At 49.4% G+C, this 23128-nt stretch overlaps 1 long non-coding RNA gene across 1 annotated transcript; it reads right to left on the minus strand.

The window, feature by feature from the left end:
* Positions 1 to 759: 759 nt before the first annotated feature.
* Positions 760 to 11762, minus strand: LOC144771443 (uncharacterized). Its single transcript, XR_013599282.1, has 2 exons — positions 11337 to 11762; positions 760 to 1399 (listed from the first exon to the last, which is right to left on the minus strand). It is a non-coding gene; the product is annotated as an uncharacterized LOC144771443 (long non-coding RNA).
* Positions 11763 to 23128: the final 11366 nt, after the last annotated feature.

Genomic DNA, 23128 nt, shown 5'->3' on the forward strand with positions numbered 1-23128 from the left:
CCTCTAGCCAACGTTCTAAATGTTATTTATTTTGAAAGTTTTACAGAGCGCGAACAAGATCCTCACGGACATCAGAGCGCTTTACACACAAATGAGATATGAAGACAAAAGAGCAATAAACAAGGCATTTTATGCAAAGATGACCAAATAGTTAACCATAGCGTCCCGGCAAGGTAGCAAAGGTGCATAGGTGGTATGGCCGGTTATTGCCATAAAAGGAAACGTACTGAGTCTCGAGATATCCTGAGCCTATATTCATGTGAATTTAGCCAGGAGGATAGATTTTACTTCTTTTTTGAAGGATGCCGTGGATGAGATGAGTCTGGCTTCTATTGATATAGGTCTTAGCTCACGCGGCGGCCGGCCCAACAAGGGTTGTAGGCGACATTCTGTGTTATGATTAGCTTACAACTGCTCTCCTTCACATCGGCAAACACTTGAAAGCAACGCGGCCGGCCTTGAACGGGCTTGTGGGCTTAACGCTGTGTATGTATGGACTCATGCTATGGTTTTTGATGTGCTGAAGTTTCTGCACCCAGGTTGGTAGGTGAAGCAATGCCTATGTCCAATATGTAAATATATACATAAGCAGTAAAATGTTTACAATGAGCTCAGAAGCCTTGGGAGCTGAGTGTGGCCCTGTGGTTTGTGAAGGAGTGTAGTGTGGTGGTTTGATAAAACAGCACAATACCAGCGACAAGGATTGCACCATTGCACTCAGAGCCAGACGGCGCAGTACAGGAAGACAGGAAGCAGTCACTCAGTTCAGATCTTTATTGCATTCTATTAAATGACCATCATTTTCAGAAGCTCCTGCAGAAAGCTAGTGCCTGGTAAGCCCACAGCCCTACACAGCGCTTTGACAGCGTGGCGTTGGATGGAACCGGCATCTTCTGAACGAGGGTTCTAAGCACTGCAGGCCGCTGTCCGCAGGCTGCGTTGTGGGCTGGCAGCAAGGGGGATCGGGTAAGGGTTGATCACTTTCACGTCATGGCGCGGGATGGCGTAGACATCTTCTCCACTACGGTTCTACGCACTGCAGGCAGCCATCCTCGGGCTTCATTGTGCGCTTGCAGGTAGGTGGGATCTCCGGGCACTGGTCAAAGGTACATTCAAGCTGTAGGTTGCACTTACATTCGCAGCGCCTGCGGGCGAAGTCTGTGTACATGGTCGCCCCCAGAGGAACCAGGCCTTTACTATACTGGGCGCATTCTGCGTATCGCTGCTGATCGCAGGTGCAGCCGACATACTCTTTGCAGCACTGCTCATTCTCTTTTTGGCACCTGAATGCCTCATTAGCACACTTCTCCGCTGAGCACTCCTCTGAGCTGACCCCAGGGACCAGGACTGTGGCCACCCACAGGCAGAGCCAGGGCACCACCAGCGCTTGAACCAGCTTCTGAAAAAGAGAAGACGAGGCGTTGTTAGCTGAGATGCGCTGCGAATGATACAACACATCTATTGTGACTATGTGCAGCGCCAACAAATGTTGAATATGAAAAATCTTATTAGTGGAAGAGAGGGGGCCCCTGCCTCAAAGGATAAACCCTAGCAAGGAAAATGTACTTAGGAAAAAGCGAACAAATGGCACCGGGTTTTGTGCATATTTCTCAATGAGAACATTAGACGTTGTACAAATGGACTAATTACCAACTTATGTATTCATGATATATTCTATTTTATTCTTGTGAAAATATTATATTTATTTCATCTTTTTTTTGTCTTTTTTTATCCCTTTTTTTAGATATACAAACATCAAATACATTATTTTTCATACATGTATGATTCTGTGGATAAACGATACAAAATTACAATCAAATTACAAGAATGATTTTCTATGTGTGATGTTTAAGCAAAAGGATTGAATCCACCGGGACTCCACGACAAATCTCAAACACTGCCGAAACATCTCCACACAACATCACCCAAATATCTTGACAGCAAAGATACGTCATGTGACCTACAAGATCACCAAAGCAGCAACACGCCAAGGGGAAGCTTTGTTAACATTTTGCACCAGGTTTGTGCCACCAAAGTGAGACAGACATGCATAAAATTTTTACTTTAAATGTACTTTCCATAGCAAAACTTGTTTCTTTTACTTTGTGTCAAGGGGGCATCGCAAAGTTGGTATGTGGGCATTCGCAAGCTACCACCCATGGTTTTGACACAAAGCCATATCTACAAATACTGATAGACACATCTTTGTGGCAAACAATAATGTCTCTGGGCCCGATTCACAGAACTAACTTGGTATACACAGAAGGCAACTTCTGTGAATACCGAAATGAGTAAGTGCCTTCTGTGAATACCAGAATGAGTAAGCGCCTTCTGTGAATACCAGAATGAGTAAGTGCCTTCTGTGAATACCAAAATGAGTAAGTGCCTTCTGTGAATACCAGAATGAGTAAGTGCCTTCTGTGAATACCAGAATGAGTAAGTGCCTTCTGTGAATACCAGAATGAGTAAGTGCCTTCTGTGAATACCGGAATGAGTAAGTGCCTTCTGTGAATACCAGAATGAGTAAGTGCCTTCTGTGAATACCAGAATGAGTAAGTGCCTTCTGTGAATACCAAAATGAGTAAGTGCCTTCTGTGAATACCAGAATGAGTAAGTGCCTTCTGTGAATACCAGAATGAGTAAGTGCCTTCTGTGAATACCAAAATGAGTAAGTGCCTTCTGTGAATACCGAAATGAGTAAGTGCCTTCTGTGAATACCAGAATGAGTAAGTGCCTTCTGTGAATACCAAAATGAGTAAGTGCCTTCTGTGAATAACGAAATGAGTAAGTGCCTTCTGTGAATACCGAAATGAGTAAGTGCCTTCTGTGAATAACGAAATGAGTAAGTGCCTTCTGTGAATACCGAAATGAGTAAGTGCCATCTGTGAATACCGAAATGAGTAAGTGCCATCTGTGAATACCGAAATGAGTAAGTGCCTTCTGTGAATACCAAAATGAGTAAGTGCCTTCTGTGAATACCGAAATGAGTAAGCGCCTTCTGTGAATACCGAAATGTGAATACCGAAATGAGTAAGTGCCTTCTGTGAATAGCAAAATGAGTAAGTGCCTTCTGTGAATAGCAAAATGAGTAAGTGCCTTCTGTGAATACCGGAATGAGTAAGTGCCTTCTGTGAATACCAAAATGAGTAAGTGCCTTCTGTGAATACCGGAATGAGTAAGTGCCTTCTGTGAATACCAAAATGAGTAAGTGCCTTCTGTGAATACCGAAATGAGTAAGTGCCTTCTGTGAATACCGGAATGAGTAAGTGCCTTCTGTGAATACCGAAATGAGTAAGTGCCTTCTGTGAATACCAAAATGAGTAAGTGCCTTCTGTGAATAACGAAATGAGTAAGTGCCTTCTGTGAATACCGGAATGAGTAAGTGCCTTCTGTGAATACCGGAATGAGTAAGTGCCTTCTGTGAATACCGAAATGAGTAAGTGCCTTCTGTGAATACCAAAATGAGTAAGTGCCTTCTGTGAATAACGAAATGAGTAAGTGCCTTCTGTGAATACCGAAATGAGTAAGTGCCTTCTGTGAATACCGGAATGAGTAAGTGCCTTCTGTGAATACCGGAATGAGTAAGTGCCTTCTGTGAATACCGAAATGAGTAAGTGCCTTCTGTGAATACCGAAATGAGTAAGTGCCTTCTGTGAATACCGAAATGAGTAAGTGCCTTCTGTGAATACCAAAATGGTAGTAAGTTTAGGATTTTGTCTTAAGTTAGTTCTGTGAATCGCTCCCTCTGTGAGGCAGGCATTTAAAAGGACAAGTGCTTTTACTTCTTCAAACCTTTATGATTGTGCGTGTGTGCTACACTGTACAGCGCACACCAAAGTGGAAAACGTGTGTCTCTGCATAGTATTTTGGGCTGGAAGGGTACCGTCCAGGACAAACATATGCAGTCTTGCAAATGTTTGTGTGTAGTGCTAGCAGCCTGATTGTGCACCAACGCTGTGTGTGTGTGTGAGGGGCGTCAAAATGGAAGATGCAAGGAAGCACGTGCAGGAGGGAGGGAAAAGAGGGCGCTGAGGAGGAAAGTGAAGAGGTGGGAGGTATGCAGATGGAGGATTTCAGGAAGATGTGGAGGCAAAATGGTGTGAGTGTCTAACAGAGAGACCGCAGAAAAAGGTGGCGTGAAGTAAAAAACAGGAGTGACCGAGACACTCTAAAAGGCCAATACCCTTTCCAAAGACCTTTGTAATGTTTAATCCAAAGTCTGATATTTTCACAATTCACACATTTGTAGCTCTAATTATTCCAAACAAATCTAGTGTTACTTATTTATCCAATACTGCTAACACATACTTCAAGCCAATAGCTCTGCTCGTTTTAGGTGCATGTCTGTTACTATGTGATATGTGGGGAAGCGTGGCTCAGTGGTTAGAGGCGGCACACCCAGAAGCTGAGATCAACTGTGGACCAGGGTTCGATTCCCCGCCTCGGCGGGTCTCGGGCTAAAAAATTCCACGGACTTGACAATTCTCGCTCCGGTGCCTACTCGAATCACAGGGTCACACTCTGCAACTCTGGGCAATAGCTTGCTTAATCTCCACTACGGCCCCTCGCGGTGGGATGCCTGGCTTTCACCTTGTGGACACCCTGCCGGGGTTTCTCACAGGGGAATACCAGGACGGGTTCCCTAAGCAAGCGCCAGGATGCCCTTTGGGTGACAGGTTTGCGCTATATAAGTACACCTACATTACATTACATTACATTACATATGTCTGGATGCAATAACAGAAAGCCGAGAGACGCAACAAAAAATACTTGTCGGGGGGCACACTATGGGATGCAGGCACGCAACGCCCATTGGGCTCAAAGGGCTCCAGACCCCCCCCCACCCCCCAGTCGTGTGTGTCAGCCCGGGATGAGACAGCTTCCAGGGCGCACACACAGCAGCACCTAAATACTTCACATGTCTTTAACCCCTTCCACGCTCATGACATGCTCAGCTCGTCATGAGGTACGCCTGTCGTACGCTCATGACGAGCCCGTCATGTAACGCGGGATTTGCGAATCTTTAGCGCACCTGTGTGTGCATTAAACCATACTCTATATGTGATGCCTGTAACGGTTCATACTATAGAGTAGTGAGTGCATCACACGTGCACACTCATGGCACACACACCCTGCAAACAGCACTGTGCGTACAACTGGGACAATGTCCCTAACACAGGGATTGACCTTTTCTGCACACTCACACATCCTCCATATATCATACCTGTAACTGTTCACACTAGAGAGTAGCTAGTGCACCCCTGTGCACACTCGGAGCACGCACACCCTGGGAAGAGCATGGTGCGTACAACTGGGACAATGTCCCTAACACAGGGATTGACCTTTTCTGCACACTCACACATCCTCCATATATCATACTTGTAACTGTTCACACTGTAGTGAGTGCACCACACGCGCACACTCAGAGCACGCGCACCTCGGGAAGAGCAGTGCGCACACATCCGTGACAATGTTCGTAGCACAGGGATTCCCCTGTCTGCACATTCAGCCATCCTCCATATATCACATCTGTAACTGTTCACACTACAGAGTGGGTAGTGCACCCATGGCAACACTCAGAGCATGCACACCATGGGTATTGTGCGTGCAAACTGTGGCCATAGCCAACGGACAGCGCCGCAAACGGAGCACGCAGTGTGCGAAGGTGTGGAACGCCCGCAGAGGAAGTTTCTATGGAGTGATCGGCTTGGAAGATAACTTACAATGGGTGTACTGATAGAGGGGCCCAACACAAACGTACCTGGAACCCACATTGACACCTTCAGGGGGTAGCGCTACCCTGGCGCCATCACGCTTGCGAGTATGCCCAGGGTCAGGTCAGCGACGTGCATAAGTGACCCACTGGAATTGTGTGCTTGTGCATGGCTGTGCGTGTGATGGTGTGGACATGTACTCAGGTATTTTTGTACTAGAGCATGTGATTCTATGTGTGCTTGTGTTGGTGCGCGCAGATATTTCTGTATGTATGCTTATGTCTGTGCGTGTGATGGTGTGTGCATGTACTTGAGTGTTTTGGTACTAGAGCATGGGATTGTATGTGTGCTTGCGCGTGTGGATGCTTCTGTATGCGTGCTTGTGTGCACCCACTGTTCGCGTATGAGTGTGCGCGCACATTTGTGTGTGCTTGTGCATGTCTGTGCGTGTGATGGTGTGGGTGTGCATGTACCTGTGTGTACGTCCTTGGGTATTTTTGTTCTGGAGCTTGTGATTGTATGTGCGCTTGTGTTTTTAGTAGTTTCTGTATGTGTGCTTGTGTGTGTGTGTGTGCGTCTGTGCGTGTATGAGAGTGTGAGCGCATTTGTGTGTGCTTGTGCATGTCTGTGCATGTGATGGCGTTTGCATGTGCATGTACTTGGGTGTTTTTGTACTAGAGAATGGGATTTTATGTGTACTTGTGTTTTTGGATGTCTTTGTCTATGTGCTTGTGTGTGTGCGTATGTGCGCATATGAGAGTGTGTGCCCACGTGTGTATGTGCTTGTGCATGTCTGTGCGTGTGATGGTGTGTACACGCTGGATTTGTTATTCTCTGGCAGCCACGGTCCTGGAAATTGACTCCGACTGCCAGATGCCTGTCCTTAAGATGGCCACCAGTGTACATTACAGTCTCCTGCCTGACCCCAAGATGGCTTCCATGGTGGTCCCCTCCATGTTGTTTTACTTCCCTGGGACAACAATTGGATATTGATCAGACTTTGAACCTATCCCCTAAACTGCTTACACATCAGGACTTGGAACCTGTGGAACTTACCCCAGACTGTATGCGATTTAGCTGATTCCCGGTGGAGCTACCATATAGCTAAAGAGGAGATGGGTTGTGGACTCCCCCCCCCTGCCATCACCTACCCAGCCGGACCTTGGATCTTCCCCTCGTCTCTACGTCCTATCTTCATCCTATCCCTTTACCCTATCCCCTTACCCTTCCTTGCGCCAGTCACCCTGTCCCCTATGTTCTTTAAATGCTTTTCTGGATACTTATGTAATTTTTAACTGCTGTAAATTGCAACATTATTCTTCCTCATGTAAAGCGCTCTGTTTCCTTCGGGTCTAGCCAGCGCTATATAATAACTCATTAATTTAAATTTGTTCCCATTTAGTACTCTTTCTCTCTTTGTCTTCCTCCCTAGCTCTTATCCCCTCTCCCCTGAATCTCCCACTTTGCCTGCTTGTCTGCCTAGCCCCCTGTCCTTTGTGCCCTTTGACTAAGCACTCCTTCTCCCCTTGTTGGGGAAAGATCCAATATTTATACTCTGGACTCTCAGCAAACCCGCTGAGAGAGTCCTCCATATGCACACACTGTTGTGAGTGCACCACACGCACACACTCAGAGCTCGCACACCCTGGAAAGATCATGGTGCGTACATCCGGGAGAGTGTCCCTTACACTCACCCATCCTCCATATGTGATATCTGTAACTGCCCACACTGGAGAGTAGTGAGTACACCGATGTGCACACTAAGAGCACGCACTCCCTGCTCAGAGCACTGTGTGTGCAACCAGGAAAAAGTCCCTCACACTGGGGTTCACCTGTCTGCACATTCAGCTATCCTCTATATGTGATACCTGTAACAGTTCATACTGTAGTGAGTGCACCACACGTGCAACCTCAGAGCACGCACACCCTGAAAACAGCACTGTGCCTACATCCCGGACAGTGTCCCTCACACTGGGGTTCACCTGTCTGCACATTCAGCCACCCTTCATATGTGATACCTGTAACAGTTCACACTGTAGTGAGTGCACCACATCGCACCCTCAGAGCACACACACCCTGGGAAGAGCACTGTGTGTGCAACCAGGAAAAAGTCCCTCACACTGGGGTTCACCTGTCTGCGTATACAGCCATCCTCCATATGTGATACCTGTAACAGTTCACACTGTAGAATAGTGGCTGCACTACAAGTGCACACTCAGAGCACGCACACCCTGCGAAGAGCACTTTACATACATACGGGACAGTGTCCCTAACACTGGGGTTCACCTGTCTGCCGACTCAGCCACCCTACATATGTGATACCTGTAACTTCACACTGTAGTGAGTGCACCACTAGCAGTGCTTAATTTGTAAAAAAAGAAGCGCAGGTGCTGAAAATTTTGCCAAGGAGGCCACAGCTCACATCTTCCTCCGGTGAGCCCCACCTTCAACTCTCTCACTGTCTCAGTCTCTATCTTCTTACCTTGATCTGTTGTCTGTCTCCTACGTCTTTGCTCTAAGAGTCTATCTTCTCACCTCTCTAATTGTTTTCTATCATCTTTGTCACACTTGGTGTGTTACTTTATTTCCTGCATTTCTGATTTGCCCTCTATTCATTTTGGCCCTGCCCTTTTTCCTCTTCACTTTTATCGATGCTCTGCTCTCTCTCCCCCGATCTTGTCTCTTACTATCACTCTTCTAGCAGTGATTAGCTGTGTCTCCGTTTTATCATTTGTCTGCTTTTTTCACCCTGTCCTGTCCTCTACATCCTTTCATTCTTTCTTCTCTCTTCTTAATGCTCTCTTCTTCACATCACGGCTGCTTTCTCTTTGTATTTGATTTGCTCTCCTTTTCATCTACTTAGCTCTGTCTTATCTCTCTCCTCTCCTGTTGTTTCTTTCTCCTCTTTACTCCTGCTCTCGCTCTCATCTAGAACACTGCTGCTGCCTGTAACCCCTGTCGTCAGCCTGTACATGTCCCGGCTATTTTGAACTCTGCGTTTTCCTGTTGTCTTGCCTAAAGAAGAGGAAGATGACATATGTTTTACTTTCCTACCTGCACCGAGTGCAAAAACAAAATGAACACCAAATGAAAATTATTTTTTAGCATATATTAATTAGTGAAGTATAACTGGGTTATTTGCGGAACAGGTAGCTGCTTGAGCACAGCAGGTGATGTCACTGCTAGTGCTGCCTGTAATTAGAAGGTCCAGGGGTGGCAACGGCATCGGAATCCACTGCTCAGCTTGCTGTGACCCTGCCTGCTACAGCACAGGCATTGTCCCCAGCCGTAATGCTGCCAATGCTGGTAAGTATGGCTGTGGTGTCTACTGGACTCACGCACGCTCAGCAATTACCATGTTGGGGTGCAGCGCACAGATTCTACAGGCGAAACCATGGCGCACAAAAGTTGTGTTGGGCCACAGCCGCATTGAGCACGTTGTAGATAGCAGCAATGCAGGGCTGTCGGATATACTACTCTGGCTGCGCAAGAAGTGGAAAGTCCACACTTACTTTCATTTATTCTTCCGCAAGAGCCCTCACTCCCAAGTTCCAAATACGCTCTTGCAGCTTCCTTGCCTCAACTCCGTCATGAGCCAGCCCCCAGCTACAATTATCCAATGGGAGGCTTAGGCTCAGGCAGTGGCAGGGTGCAGCACACTCGGGGAATAGAATGCAAGACATAGTTTGTCGATGACTTCTTGGATTTGTGATCAGCGTGATGACATCATCACTAATGTGGTGATACACAATAATGCCTGCCTGGACAGGCGTATGCCGGCCTGCCTATGAACATTTACCAGCCAGTCACCATGCAATGTATGTTATTCTTTTTATTTTGATTTTGAACAAATAGTATTTAGACCACCACCTGCAGGGTCAGAAAGTGTAGCCCCGGCCCTGTGAAAGAAGTGCTGGTGCTGAGCACCTGAAAGCTCCTGCTCAAATTAAACACTACAAATGCACACTCAGAACACGCAAACCCTGCAAAGAGCACTCTGTGCACATCCTGGACAGTGTCCCTCGCACTGGGGTTCACCTGTCTGCACACTCACACATCCTCCATATTGTATTGTATTGTATTGTATTGTAATTGCATTTATATAGCGCTTACACACCCCTGACGAGGTGTCAAAGCGCTTTTTCGGCGAGTAGCACGCTACTCCGGGACCCACAGAGGATTAGTGTTGAATTAGTATAGTGAAACATGCAAGTACATTTTAAGTGGTGGATAGGTTAGTCAGTTATTTGGATTTGGAATGATAGCAGAAGGATAGAGGACAAAGGTTTGTATTTATATAGCGCTTGTTGACGCACGCTATTCAGGAAACCTACAAAGGATTAGTGGTGAATTAATAAGGTGAAATATGAAGTAATTTCAGTGGTGGATATTAGTCTGTTACTTGGAGTGAGAAATGTAAACATGGCAAGCCTTGTGGGGAGAGGGCAGGCCCCACACCCCGTTACTAGCAGGGACGTGCTCCTAAACAGCCCCCCGCAGGTGCAGCAAAGCCACTTCCTCGTGTTATGTGTCCCCGGACCACCTTCTCTCCCTCTCTGACCTCCATGATGCCCAGGTTTAGCAGCAGACACAACACCCCTGCACGTGCACACTCAGATAATGTGCATCCTGGGAAGAGCACGGTGCGTACATCCGGGACAGTGTCCCTAACACTGGTGTTCACTTGTCTGCACACTCAGCCGCCCTCCATATGTCATACCTGTAACTGTTCACACTGGAGAGTAGTGAGTGCACCACACGTGCACACTCAGAGCACGCACACCCTGCGAAGAGCACTGTGTGATATCCGGGACTGAGGGCCCGATTCACAGAATGAACTTAAGACTCAATCCTAAACTTACTACTTTTGGTATTCACAGAAGTTAGGATTTTGTCTTAAGTCTGTCTTAAGTGGATGTATGACGTTACAACGCATACTTTTACATCGCATGCCTTTACAACGCGGTATTTGCAACGAATACCATTACAACGCATAGTGCTTTGGGGCGCTGGATAGGGAATAGTTTAATTTACTATTCCAACTCCAGTCCCCGTGGACACTAGGGAAGGTGTTGGACAGTAAATTAAACTTATTCCCTATCCTAGAGCGCCCCCCAGCGCAATGCGTTGTAATGGTTTATGCTGTAAAAGTTGCGTCGTAAAGGCACTGCGTGGTAAAAGTTGCGTTGTAAAGAATGTTTCCCGTCTTAAGTCTGTATTAAGTTTCTCTTAAGACAAAATCCTAACTTCTGTGAATACCAAAAGTAGTAAATGCATTCTGTGAATACCAAAATAGTAGTAAGTTTAGGATTGAGTCTTAAATTCATTCTGTGAATCGGGCCCAGTGTCCCTAACACTGGTGTTCACCTGTCTGCACATTCAGCCGCCCTCTATATGCGATACCTGTCACTGTTCACACTCACCCTACAAACATCTTTAAATCCCATGCCCTGGGTAACAGGCGCTACCATGTGGCAACTCAAAGGTACACATTTCACCAGTTTCAGAATGATGACATGCTGAGCCCATCCTGCCAAGAATCGAAACAATTCCCTGCAAGTTGAACCCAGACCTCTGCAGCAGGCGCATGAACACAGCGAGCTAGAGACAGGCTGTACTTACCCCCATGGTTAGTTGTTTGCAGGTGCGGGCGTCTGTGCTGCGACGTGTGCTCCTCGGCAGACTCCTCGGTGACTTGTGTACTCCACAGCAGCCCACACCCGGTTATATGCACACCCCAGAGGCCACGCCCCCTCCTGGGACACCCCAGAGGCCACGCCCCCTTATTAGTTACGCCAGAAGCAGCAGAACCGGTTCCTTCCTGTCCCCTGAGCTGTCCTGCAGCCCTGAAAGGATCCGTGATCAATGGGGCTTTGTCACACTCCTGGTCCCACGGGCGGGGTGGGGGCGCGATATGCCGATGCACCGTGGGGGGCACAAGCAGTGAGTGTGCAGATTCCTGTGTCCTCGTGCAGTCCCCCTGTTTCACCATCAAACTACCCGTGAACTCACCAATATATGACGTCAGTTATTCCTTCCTGAAGATGCAGGGGGGGCACTGGGGGAGGGGCGGGTGAGTCTGTGTGTGTTGGGGTGGGGGGGGAGGGGGTGCTAAAGAAGTTTGCAACTGGCTGAATGGCGAGTGGTGCCCCCCCCCCTCAGGATGGGGGGGGGGAGGGGTGTAAATGTGTGAAACCGTCATAAATAATTCAGATCGGTGCACATGTATGCTGTTAATGTACATATATCCACACGTGACCAAACAACAAATACCCCCCAAAAAAGGCCTCCAATCCCACCCTTCTGACCTCACAATTCAAGGACCCGCCCACCCCGAACAACCCTCAACCCCAAGGAAACCAGGAAACGGAAATAAACGAAGAGGAAAAGGAAGACAGTGAGCTGTGCAGTGAGTTACACAAGAGGGTGCGGTCTGACGTCATCAGCCCCGGGGAGAAACACACACAAACCGTCAACTCACAGTCTGGAGCTACTACAGCAGAGGGGCCAATGACAGGACAGCAGATGCATAGCAAGACTTGGAATGACGCTTGCCCTGGTCAGCACCCCCCCTCCAGAAGCATTCACCAGCACTCACGACCCCCTCTCCGTGCCTGGCACCAGGCAGAGGAGGCCCACAGGGCAGCACCCCCCCCCCCCTCCTGCAGCATTCACCAGCACCCACGACCCCCTCTCCGTGCCTGGCACCAGGCAGAGGAGGCCCACAGGGCAGCACCCCCCCCCCCTCCTGCAGCATTCACCAGCACTCACGACCCCCTCTCCGTGCCTGGCGCCAGGCAGAGGAGGCCCAAGGGGCAGCACCCCCCCTCCAGAAGCATTTACCAGCATTCACGACCCCCTCTCCGTGCCTGGCGCCAGGCAGAGGAGGCCCACAGGGCAGCACCCCCCCTCCTGCAGCATTCACCAGCACCCACGACCCCCTCTCCGTGCCTGGCGCCAGGCAGAGGAGGCCCAAGGGGCAGCACCCCCCCTCCAGAAGCATTTACCAGCATTCACGACCCCCTCTCCGTGCCTGGCACCAGGCAGAGGAGGCCCACAGGGCAGCACCCCCCCCCCTCCTGCAGCATTCACCAGCACCCACGACCCCCTCTCCGTGCCTGGCGCCAGGCAGAGGAGGCCCAAGGGGCAGCACCCCCCCTCCAGAAGCATTTACCAGCATTCACGACCCCCTCTCCGTGCCTGGCGCCAGGCAGAGGAGGCCCACAGGGCAGCACCCCCCCTCCTGCAGCATTCACCAGCACCCACGACCCCCTCTCCGTGCCTGGCACCAGGCAGAGGAGGCCCAAGGGGCAGCACCCCCCCTCCAGAAGCATTCACCGGCACTCATGACCCCCTCTCCGTGCCTGGCGCCAGGCAGAGGAGGCCCACAGGGCAGCACCCCCCCTCCTGCAGCATTCACCAGCACCCGACCCCCTCTCCGTGCCTGGCACCAGGCAGAGGAGGCCCATGGGGCAGCACCCCCCTCCAGAAGCATTCATCGGCACTCATGACCCCCTCTCCATGCCTGGCGCCAGGCAGAGGAGGCCCAAGGGGCAGCTGCCCCAGACGGTCGGTGCTGTTTCCCAAAGTTATGGCACCTCTTGTGATCGGTGAAAAACTAGGTTTGCCCTCAAACATTGCTCTCAGTTTTGTTGCGTACAGCATTGCGAAACCCCCACCTTTGCTACCCAGCAGTTCTTACCATCAGAGAATTTCCTTCTGGCCTACTGGACAACAATGAAGGTGTCACGGACAAACAGTTGTTATGTTCTGTTCTGCTGTGTTACTGATATTTATAGAGCACTCATACACAGAGCGGTTTCAGGGACAAACACTTCCATAGATAGATAGATAGTGTGGCGCCGCGGCCAGGGCGACTGACGCTGGAATCTGGGGATCACGGTTCGATCCCCGGCACCGGCGGCAGAGTGCCCAGCACCATGTGACTCTGGGCAATAGCTTGCTTAATCTTCCCGACGGCCCCCAGCGCCTAGAGACCCTAACGGGTGATTGTGCGCTTTACAAATGTGGATTATTATCATTATTATTCCAGGATCCTCCAGTTTGCCCATATGCGTAGATTCCGTCAGACCCAACATTCTAAAGTTGTTGCGGCGCGACCTGGCCTCCAGATCCTCGTGGCCCCATATCCCCATGGGCGCAATTTCACAAAGCATCCTCTCATTTGCCAACAATCTGGTGGACTGTGCCACACCGTCATCTTCAACATTCAGGATCCGGCACTCAGCGGCATTCATTCACTCAGCATTATTTATCCGAAGGCTCCAATACAGACCCGGTTCTAGCGGGTGGGCCGGGTGGGCCAGGCCCACCCAAACATAAGCCTGGCCCACCCAAACCGGAGCCTTGGCCCTCGCAGTGAGGGCTTGAAGGCAGGCGCACACCGGCAGTGACCTCAAAGGGTGTCTATGCGTGTGCGCCTGGGCTGAGACAGCTTCCCGGGGGCACGCACACACACAGACAGCTTTTGAGGTTATCGCAGCCACACCCGAGTACTTCACAGGTCTTTAATAGACCATTAACATATAAACAAAGCTTTGTTTATTTTTTCACCCCTTCATCTCCACATGGTGAAAGGCGACAAATCCTTTCTTTGACATGGGTAACCTTTGCCTACTGTTCTGCTGCATGGATATTTTTCTATGCAGCACAGGAGAATAGAAGGTTGTTTATTCCTATTCACCTTTCCTGACCCCTGCAGCTGCTTATCACATCAGGCTGCCTGTGACACAAACTTGACTAATGGAGTAGTAGGGAATAGAATGTGTTACTATTTGTTTTTCTTTAAAAAATCTGCACAGGTGCAGCATGACACATACTTCACATACTTCGCGTGTGCTTCATTTGAACAGTTTTTATTATTATCGTGGCTGATGCAGGACGACAATACAAAATGCCCAGATAACCCTGGTGATTAATGACCCTGCTGGAGAGCAATCATTTGTCTGTTAGTACTTTTTAAATGCAGATGAACTGTATTTTTTGTGGATAGCTCAGTGGGTTACTGCCTTTCTCACAGAGATCCTTGTGTTACTTGCAGTTCAGAAGTTACAATCCTAACATAGGACAGTGACCCATGAACTGTCACCAAAGAGCTGCATACAAACATGAATGGTATAGTTAGAACTTCGCTTTTTTTGTTTTGTGATATAGTTAGAACTTCCTCAGTCTTTCATTATTCTAATGTTGCTAAAATGAGTATGTTCGGGCAGATATACATTTTTATCAGTAAAGCTGACCCCCATGGAATACTCTTTAAATCCTAAGGTTGTGTTTCCCTAGACCAAACCCTCTTAAAATATCCTGCCCACCAGTATGGATGACGTGATTCATACACCTTGTAATCCTCATTGGCTAATGGGACATTTCCTGTAGACTGATTTACATACTTGTATGATTCATTGTCTCTGTATAATGTGTGCGTGGTGTAAAGTACTGAAACACACTACACTGATATGAGTAGCGCTATACAACAAATGAAATGCATATGAGAGAGGGGCTACGTAAAGATGAGGGCACTGGAGGAGGGTGGCAGTGAGGGAATCAGAAGAGGAGGTCCATGGGGGGGCGACGGAGAGCGGTGGAGGGAGGCAGCGAGGGAATCCGAGGAGGGGGTCATAAGGGGGATGGGCCACAGAGAAATGAGAGGCACTGGTGGATAGTGGCAGTGAGGGAATCCGAGGAGGAGGTCATAAGGGGGAGGGGCTATGGGGAGATGAGGGGCACTGGTGGAGGGTAGTAGTGAGGGATTCCGAGAAGGAGGTCATAAGGGGGAGGGGTTATGTGAAGATGAGGGGCTCTTGTGGCGTGGCAGTGAGGGAATCCGAGGAAGAGGTCAATAGGGGGGCCATGGAGGGATGAGGGGCACTGTTGGAAGGTGGTAGTAAAGGTATTTACAGAGAAAGAGGTTATTGGCGTGGCACTAAAATAGACTTTCGCATCAGCGCTGAAGCCGGCCTTTCTGTTTTTGTTTATTTAATTAGCAGTCGGCCATAAGGGCTACTGTGGAATATACTTTAAAGTGCGTGCTAATTATATTTACTGCTATATTCAATGTTTTAAGTTTGAAGGTGATTTTACTAATGTTTTTACCGGGGAAAAATGAAAGTGGAGCCGATGGTGCCTGATATGGGGCCCAAGGTCAGCTGTGCGATAAGGTGCACTGGAGAGGAGCAGTGGATAATCAAGCCTGTAAGGGAGTGCGTTGCAGAGTCCGGGGTCAGGTGGCGGTAGGTATGAAGAGGGATTCTCCCTGAAGGCTGCACAGAGGGAGCCCGAGAAGTGTCACTTGCCTGACACTTCCACCTCAGAAACCTCCTCTTCCCATCAAAGGAACATTACATGGAAAAAACACTTTTGAGAGTGATAATATTTAGAAAGAGATTTGGAAAAGAGTGCGCTTTACTGGGCCTTGTAAGACTAAGAAGAGATAAAGGAGGGCCCTGAAGCAGGCCGCCCAGACATATATCCGACAAATCGAGCCCGCAGTGGCCCACCCAAATGAACCCTTGGCCCACCCTAATAAAAATTCCAGGAGCCGGGCCTGCTCCGATAACTTATCGAGAGGGGAATGCACTGCTTGCAAAATAGTCGTTTGAGAAATCATAATTTGCGTAAATTTATCATCAGTTGTGGGCAATATGCCGTGTCTCCTCACTTCTTTAACATATATGTCCACACTCCAGCCTTTTTGATCTGCTCCTTTGGTCTAGAGTTAGAGGCTTATACAGACAAACCTCAGGTCATTTTTCATCTCAGTGCCCCCCCCCACTCCCCCCAAGATCTGCACAAGTACTGCACAAAGCAGTTTATGAGAGCCATGATTGGAGCTGTGGTGTTCTTGAGTTATGCGATTCGAGCCAACACCGCATCCCGGAGTAAGCCTTGGACCCCTCTACTCACTGTCTGAGGGTCGAGTGTTAAAAGGGTGCACTTGTTACTCAGCCCAGGGCATCCGAGGTCACAGGCTATAGATGCCCGGTAACTCCTGATCCCTGAGGGCCACAAACCACTGCAGAGACCAGGCAAATCATGCCCTGCACCTCCTCCCAGTGATTACTATTACACTTCATCAGTATTATTTTTACCATAAACACCTCCACCCTTCCTGTTTTATTCATAGGGGTCACACATGTCCCCAGGACACCCCCATTCCGCACGGCCCTCCAGCTGTTGGCGCGCCCCTGCTCTGCGCCACAGGCTCGTCCCGGCCCTTGGTGCCCCCTCGCTGCCGCTCGTTCTTCCTCCCTCATAGCTCTCCGCCTTTTCTCCAGCTTGTCTCATTTTGTACTTCTTTTTCGCCAGTCTGTCTTAACTTGTAATTTCTTTTCTTTTGTTTAATTCATTTTATGCCTTTTGTTGGATTGTACCCTCTGTTGTGTGCCCCCCCTGCTCCCCGCTTCCTGCGCTGCTCCCTCGCGGCCCCGCCCCCCTTTCCTTTCTGTAAACCCCATTGGCCCCCCCGCTCCCGCCTTCCAGCTGCTCCTCCCTCCCACTTGGCCTCATCGAGAAGACCGTCAACAGACAGCTTGCCGCCTTCCTCGAGATGAACGGATCCCTCGACCCCTCGCAGTCCGGTTTTCGTGCCAACCACAGCACCGAGACCGCCCTCATCGCAGCAACTGATGACATCAGATCCCTGCTCGACAACGGGGAAACAGCGGCCCTCATACTCCTGGACCTCTCTGCAGCGTTCGACACTGTCTGCCACCGCACCCTGGTACAGCGCCTCAGCAACGTCGGAATCCAAGAGAAGGCACTGGAGTGGATCATCTCATTCCTCGCCGGAAGAACCCAGAGAGTCCGCCTCCCCCCGTTTCGCTCCGAGGCCACCTAAGTCATCTGCGGCGTTCCGCAAGGATCATCACTCAGCCCCACCCTCTTCAACGTCTACATGAGACCTCTTGCAGCCATCGCACGCAAACACAACCTCAACATCATCTCCTACGCCGACGACACCCAGCTAATCCTCTCCCTCACCAACGACCCCGCCACCACCAGAACCAGCCTACACGAAGGGATGAAAGACGCCGCCTGAAACTGAACTCAGACAAGCCGGAAATCCTCATCCTGGGATCATCGCCCTCCGACTGGGATGACTCCTGGTGGCCCCTTGCCCTGGGCACCGCTCCCAAACCAACCGACCACGCACGCAACCTGGGCTTCATCCTGGACTCCTCCCTCTCGATGACCAGACAAGTCAATGCCGTCTCATCATCATGCTTCAACACCCTGCGCATGCTCCGTAAGATCTTCCGATGGATCCCCACCGAAACCAGGAAGACGGTCACCCAGGCACTCGCCACCAGCCGACTGGACTACGGAAACACCCTCTACGCCGGAACCACAGCCAAACTTCAGAAAAGACTCCTGCGCATCCAGAACGCCTCCGCACGACTCCCCCTGGACATCCCCCGACACAGCCAATCTCCGGCCACCTGAGAGACCTGCACTGGCTCCCCGTCAGCAAGAGGATCACGTTCAGACTGCTCACCCACGCACACAAGGCCCTCCACGACCTGGGCCCCAAGTACCTCAACAACCGCCTGACCTTCTACGCGCCCACCCGCCAGCTACGATCGACCAGCCTCGCCCTCGCCACCGTACCACGCATCCGCAAAGCCACCACCGGGGGCAGAAGAGACATGGAACTCCCTCCCGATCCACCTCCGGCTGACCCAGGATCATCTCTCCTTCAGGAAGCTCCTCAAAACCTGGCTCTTTGAGCAGTAACGAACCCCTCCCCCCCAGCGCCCTGAGACCCTTCCGGGTGAGTAGCGCGCTTTACAAATGTCCTTGATTGATTGATTGATTGACATACCCACTCACACAGTATAACTCTTCCTCCATAGTATGGCTTGCACAACTCTCTGTTTACCCTTTCCATAACTTCTGCCCTTGATACTGATCTGACTTCCATTAGATTGTTTTCTTCTCACTTATTTTGTTTACTCAGTTTAATTGCCGCCAGATTTTAGATTGGTGTCTCCTAAGTGAATTAAACAGAAAAAAGGACTCACTGTGCCTGGCGTAGCACTGTTCAAACAGTGGCAGCACACACATTTAGAGACACACCTTGGAATGCACCACAATTAAAAGATCTGGCAAAGTAGCTGAAAGACTGGAAACACCCTGATGAGAGTTTATGAACATGACGGTGAGATCTGAACTTTCGCAAGACTTCGTTGAGTGGCCGGCCAACTTTCACTGTACTTCCCTGTATTGTGAAACCACTACTTGCACCAGTGTTCACCAGCACCAGCTCTGCAGGGAGAGAAGAGAGGAAACAACTTTGGTTTAATAGCCGGTTTCAGAAATGACTTGTGAATGAGTATTAAAGATAAACTGTGAGTAACAAGGAAGCAGATCTGGTCTAAACTCGAGCCCTGGGAGCACTCACAGCTTATTTACATGTATAAGTGGGTGTGACCCCCCTTTAGTGTCCTGCTGGACACATTGTAGTCTTTTGCAAAGTGTAACCCACACTACACACCCAGCCACCACCGGCGTCACGAGTCAGGTGACCCGGTCAATAAAAGGGGGCCGAGTGCACGTGCTCGAGGCCAGTCATCTCACCATAATACCGGTTGTCCGTGTCCCTTTCTTCCCGCCATGTGGGCTTGAGGCCCAACACCACACCCCCCACCGTGAGCAGCACCTGCCCCGCTGAGCCTCTGTAAAGTAAACTCCGCAATCCAGTATTCATTAAAAACGTTGAATTTTGGAGGAGGTGCTACGCTAGCAACCAAGATGGCCGCATAAGCTCCCGGCTCCGTCGACCTCCGACACTAGCTGACTAATCCTGTTATTAATCCTGAATTCGCGCCCGACCTCCGTGTGGCTGAATCGTTGCTGAGCCTAAAGGTGCAATCCCGGGACTTTTGCCGGCTCGACTGACGAAGTTACACCGTGTTTCATTTTCGGCCTAACCCAGCGTGTGAGCCGGGGCCTCGAGTACTGACCCAGCCGGGTTTCAGTTGAATAACATCGGCCGCGGGACTAGGGCAGAGTCCGGTCTTTCGAAGTGGAGGTCATCCTTGCCCGTCTTGGATGGTGGTCCTGAGGTCCGGTTGACAATAAAGGAACGGCGACAAGACTCGTCTGTGGCTGTGGGCAGGGGTCCCTATCCCAGAGACCCTGCAGCGCCTCCCAGGTTCGACGGGCTGGGGCCCTCGCTCGCGGCGGCGGGGTAAAGATCGCTGAATCGATAGGTCGCCCACCGTTGCCGTCCGCCCCGCTCTTGCCTGTTCCCCCAGAGTAGTCGCCCTCTGGGGTTAAAGATTTTGTTTGACATCGAGCGAGAGGAGATGGATTGGACAGAGTGTGTGCTGTCGCTGAGGACTGTAATGGACGCCATCGAGACACTTCACTCGCAAGTGGAAGCCATCATCCACAGAATGGTCGTTACGGTTGAGACTGGGCGTTTGGGACCGGACTCTGACCCTTTGCTAGACCTGAAACACGCTGAGTTCCCCGCGAAGCAGGTTTTAACTGAGAAAGAGGACCCCGTGCAGAAAAAAGAACTGATGCCCTTGGTCAGCGCTCGAGCAACAACTTGCGAGCTTGAGACTCCTGAACGCTTAGTACATCCAACAGTGCTACCGCTCGAGATGGAACCACTCGATATTTCACTCCTGGAGAACTCCTTCAGTACCTTTTGGATTGACCTCACATCTTTCTCCTCCCATTTAGTTTTACTATGTTCTCGGAGGAAGAAATATCGAGACCTACTGTCGGTGGGGGAGTATCTCTGTGTGGTTGGTGGACTTCAAGACCTAACATTTTTGACTCGCTCCAGCTGTAATTGTTTGAACCTTCTTGGGCACTTTGACTCTCCTGCAAGCACGGCGGTTCTAACGGTGGGAGTTCGCATGGAGGATCGGAAGGGCCAGGGATGAGCTTGACTGTCTGGGTTCGATATAAAGACTTCACTGGATACGGGATTTGCTACCTTTATTTACTGGGCGGACCTCATAACTTACCCCATTTAGTTTGGCTAATAATTTCTTTTCAATTTTTTTTTAATATATTGCAGGGGTCGTTTGCTTCTGGGAGCCTGTATGATGAATTCCTCCTCCACATTTCCTTTTTTGGTACTTAGTTAGATGGGGCGACAGGCACACTGCTAGTTGGGGTTGGGCGGAAGCCATATGCAGGGGTGCCGGGAGGGGGGAGGGGTGTTTGTTGTATTGTTTTTGTTGTGTTTTTATGTCTCAAACTCCGATTCAAATCCTGGTATCGGGTGCTTTCCAGAGGGATTATCCTGATTGGTGGGCGGATGGGTCCTAGGGGTGCTACTGTTGAACGAGACTTTTCACAATGTCTTGTCTTTAATTGCTGTAAGCGGGTAGCGATCGATGTTCTGTTCACTGTTTCTATTGTGTTGCTCTTGACTACCACTCGATTTTTCTGTACTTTTAAAAAAAAAATCCTGTTCCTAATGAGTGGTGGAATTGTGAATAATGTCGATAAGTTTGGACTGATAATTACTGTGTACTGTACGATCGCACGCCATTTTAATCTGAGATCTAGCTTTCACCGTACGGATTCTCCGTCTATCGCTCACCATTTCTTTGTATAAGTGTTGCTCACTCCGTGATATAAGGCATCTGTCATTGTATTTTCTTGTTTTTATTTTCAATAATAAAAATAAATATTAAAAAAAATGTTGAATTTATTGTGATATGGAAAACACCAACAGTACAGCTCTGGAATAATGCCCTGTCTCTTTCTCAGCCCAGCTCCTCTGTCAGGATCTAACACAGCCTAGAACCCGAGACAGAGCAGTTGGAACGAAGGAGAGACGACAAACATAAACAATACAAGAACATGCCGACACATAAATAAAGGAACAATACCTAGTAAAATGCAAAATGAAACACAACACACCTTCCCCCCTGAAAAGACAAAACTAAAACAAAGGGGGTAAAAAGTAGCATGAGCTATTGTCATATTCAAAATCATACATCCATTTTTGTCTAGCTCAAACCTTCCTTTTGCATCCTTCTACCTCATTACTTTATTCGATACACAATCGTTCACGCCCTTCCTTTCAGAATTACCATCTTCATAAGCTGGCACCTTCTCAGAACACAATTCCAAACTTTTCCCAGGGACCAAGTCATTGGTACTGGAATCGCGAACATTGACCGAACCAGCAGCATCCAACTCAGTAGCGTCCTCATCCTTGTTCGCGACAGCACTACCATCGACACACTCCGCTTCCTTATCAACTGAGATCCCAATTCTGCCAACATCCTCAAAACACAAACCTCCTCCATCTAGACCACCAAAATTTCCGCGGTATTTTTTATTGATCTCCCTTAACCCCTTGGCCGCGGGGGTAATTCCCCCGCTGTGCTGGGGAGCAGGGGGGCGCGCACAGTGCCCCGGTGCTCGTGACTAGCTCAGCTCGTCACGCAGCATGGTGGCGCTGCGCTCATGACGAGCTGAGCTCGTCACGGCCACACCAGTTTCCTCAGAACGCTCAGCACAGCGGGGGAATTAGCCCCGCGTGCGAGTGTTGCGGCCGTTATGACGAGCTCAGCTCGTCATGAGCACATGGCCACCGTGGCTCATGACGACCTGAGCTCGTCATGAGCATGGGAGGGGTTAAGAACCGCAATCCTTTTGAGATTCCACACCTTACCGTCACTAAGGTGAACAACAGGACGTAAAACATCAACAACTTGCAAAGGTTCTGAAAATTGTCTACTGCCTTTCTTAACCATCCATGGAAGTTTCCCTTTGACGCAGTCGCCCCTAGCAATCAGAACATTCTCTGAACCTCTTTTGCAATCACATTTTCTCTCTAATTCCTATGTTCTTCCACAATCTTTTCCCTCAATTCCTCCAAGGGTACCTTAAATTCAGTGCGTTTTAAAAGCCACTCAGGATTGCATTTGGTTCCCGCACTCCTTCATCTCATCACTTTAAATGGAGAGACCTCAGAAGCCTCACGGTGAGTGGTCCTGTATGTCCACACCACCTTGTGAACCCGAATCTCCCAATCAACACCATTCTTAATCGCCATTTGTTTGTCAGCTCTCAACACCCTGTTGAATCTCTTGATGATGCCATTTCCACGGATGTATGACATTACAACGCATGCTTTTACCACACATGCCTTTACAACGCAGTTTTTACAACGCATGCTGTTACAACGCATAGCGCTTTGGAGTGCTGGATAGTGAATAGTTAAATTTACTATTCCAACTCCAGTCCCGGTGGATAGTAGTGAAGGTGTTGGATAGTAAATTAAATCTATTCCCTATCATAGAGCGCCCCCCAGCACAATGCGTTGTAATGGTTTGCGTTGTAAAAGTTGCGTCGTAAAGGCACTGCGTGGTAAAAGTTGCGTTGTAAAGGATGTTTCCCCATTTCCACTAGGATTA

The sequence above is a fragment of the Lissotriton helveticus genome, chromosome 8, assembly GCF_964261635.1.
Source record: "Lissotriton helveticus chromosome 8, aLisHel1.1, whole genome shotgun sequence".
NCBI lineage: Eukaryota > Metazoa > Chordata > Amphibia > Caudata > Salamandridae > Lissotriton > Lissotriton helveticus.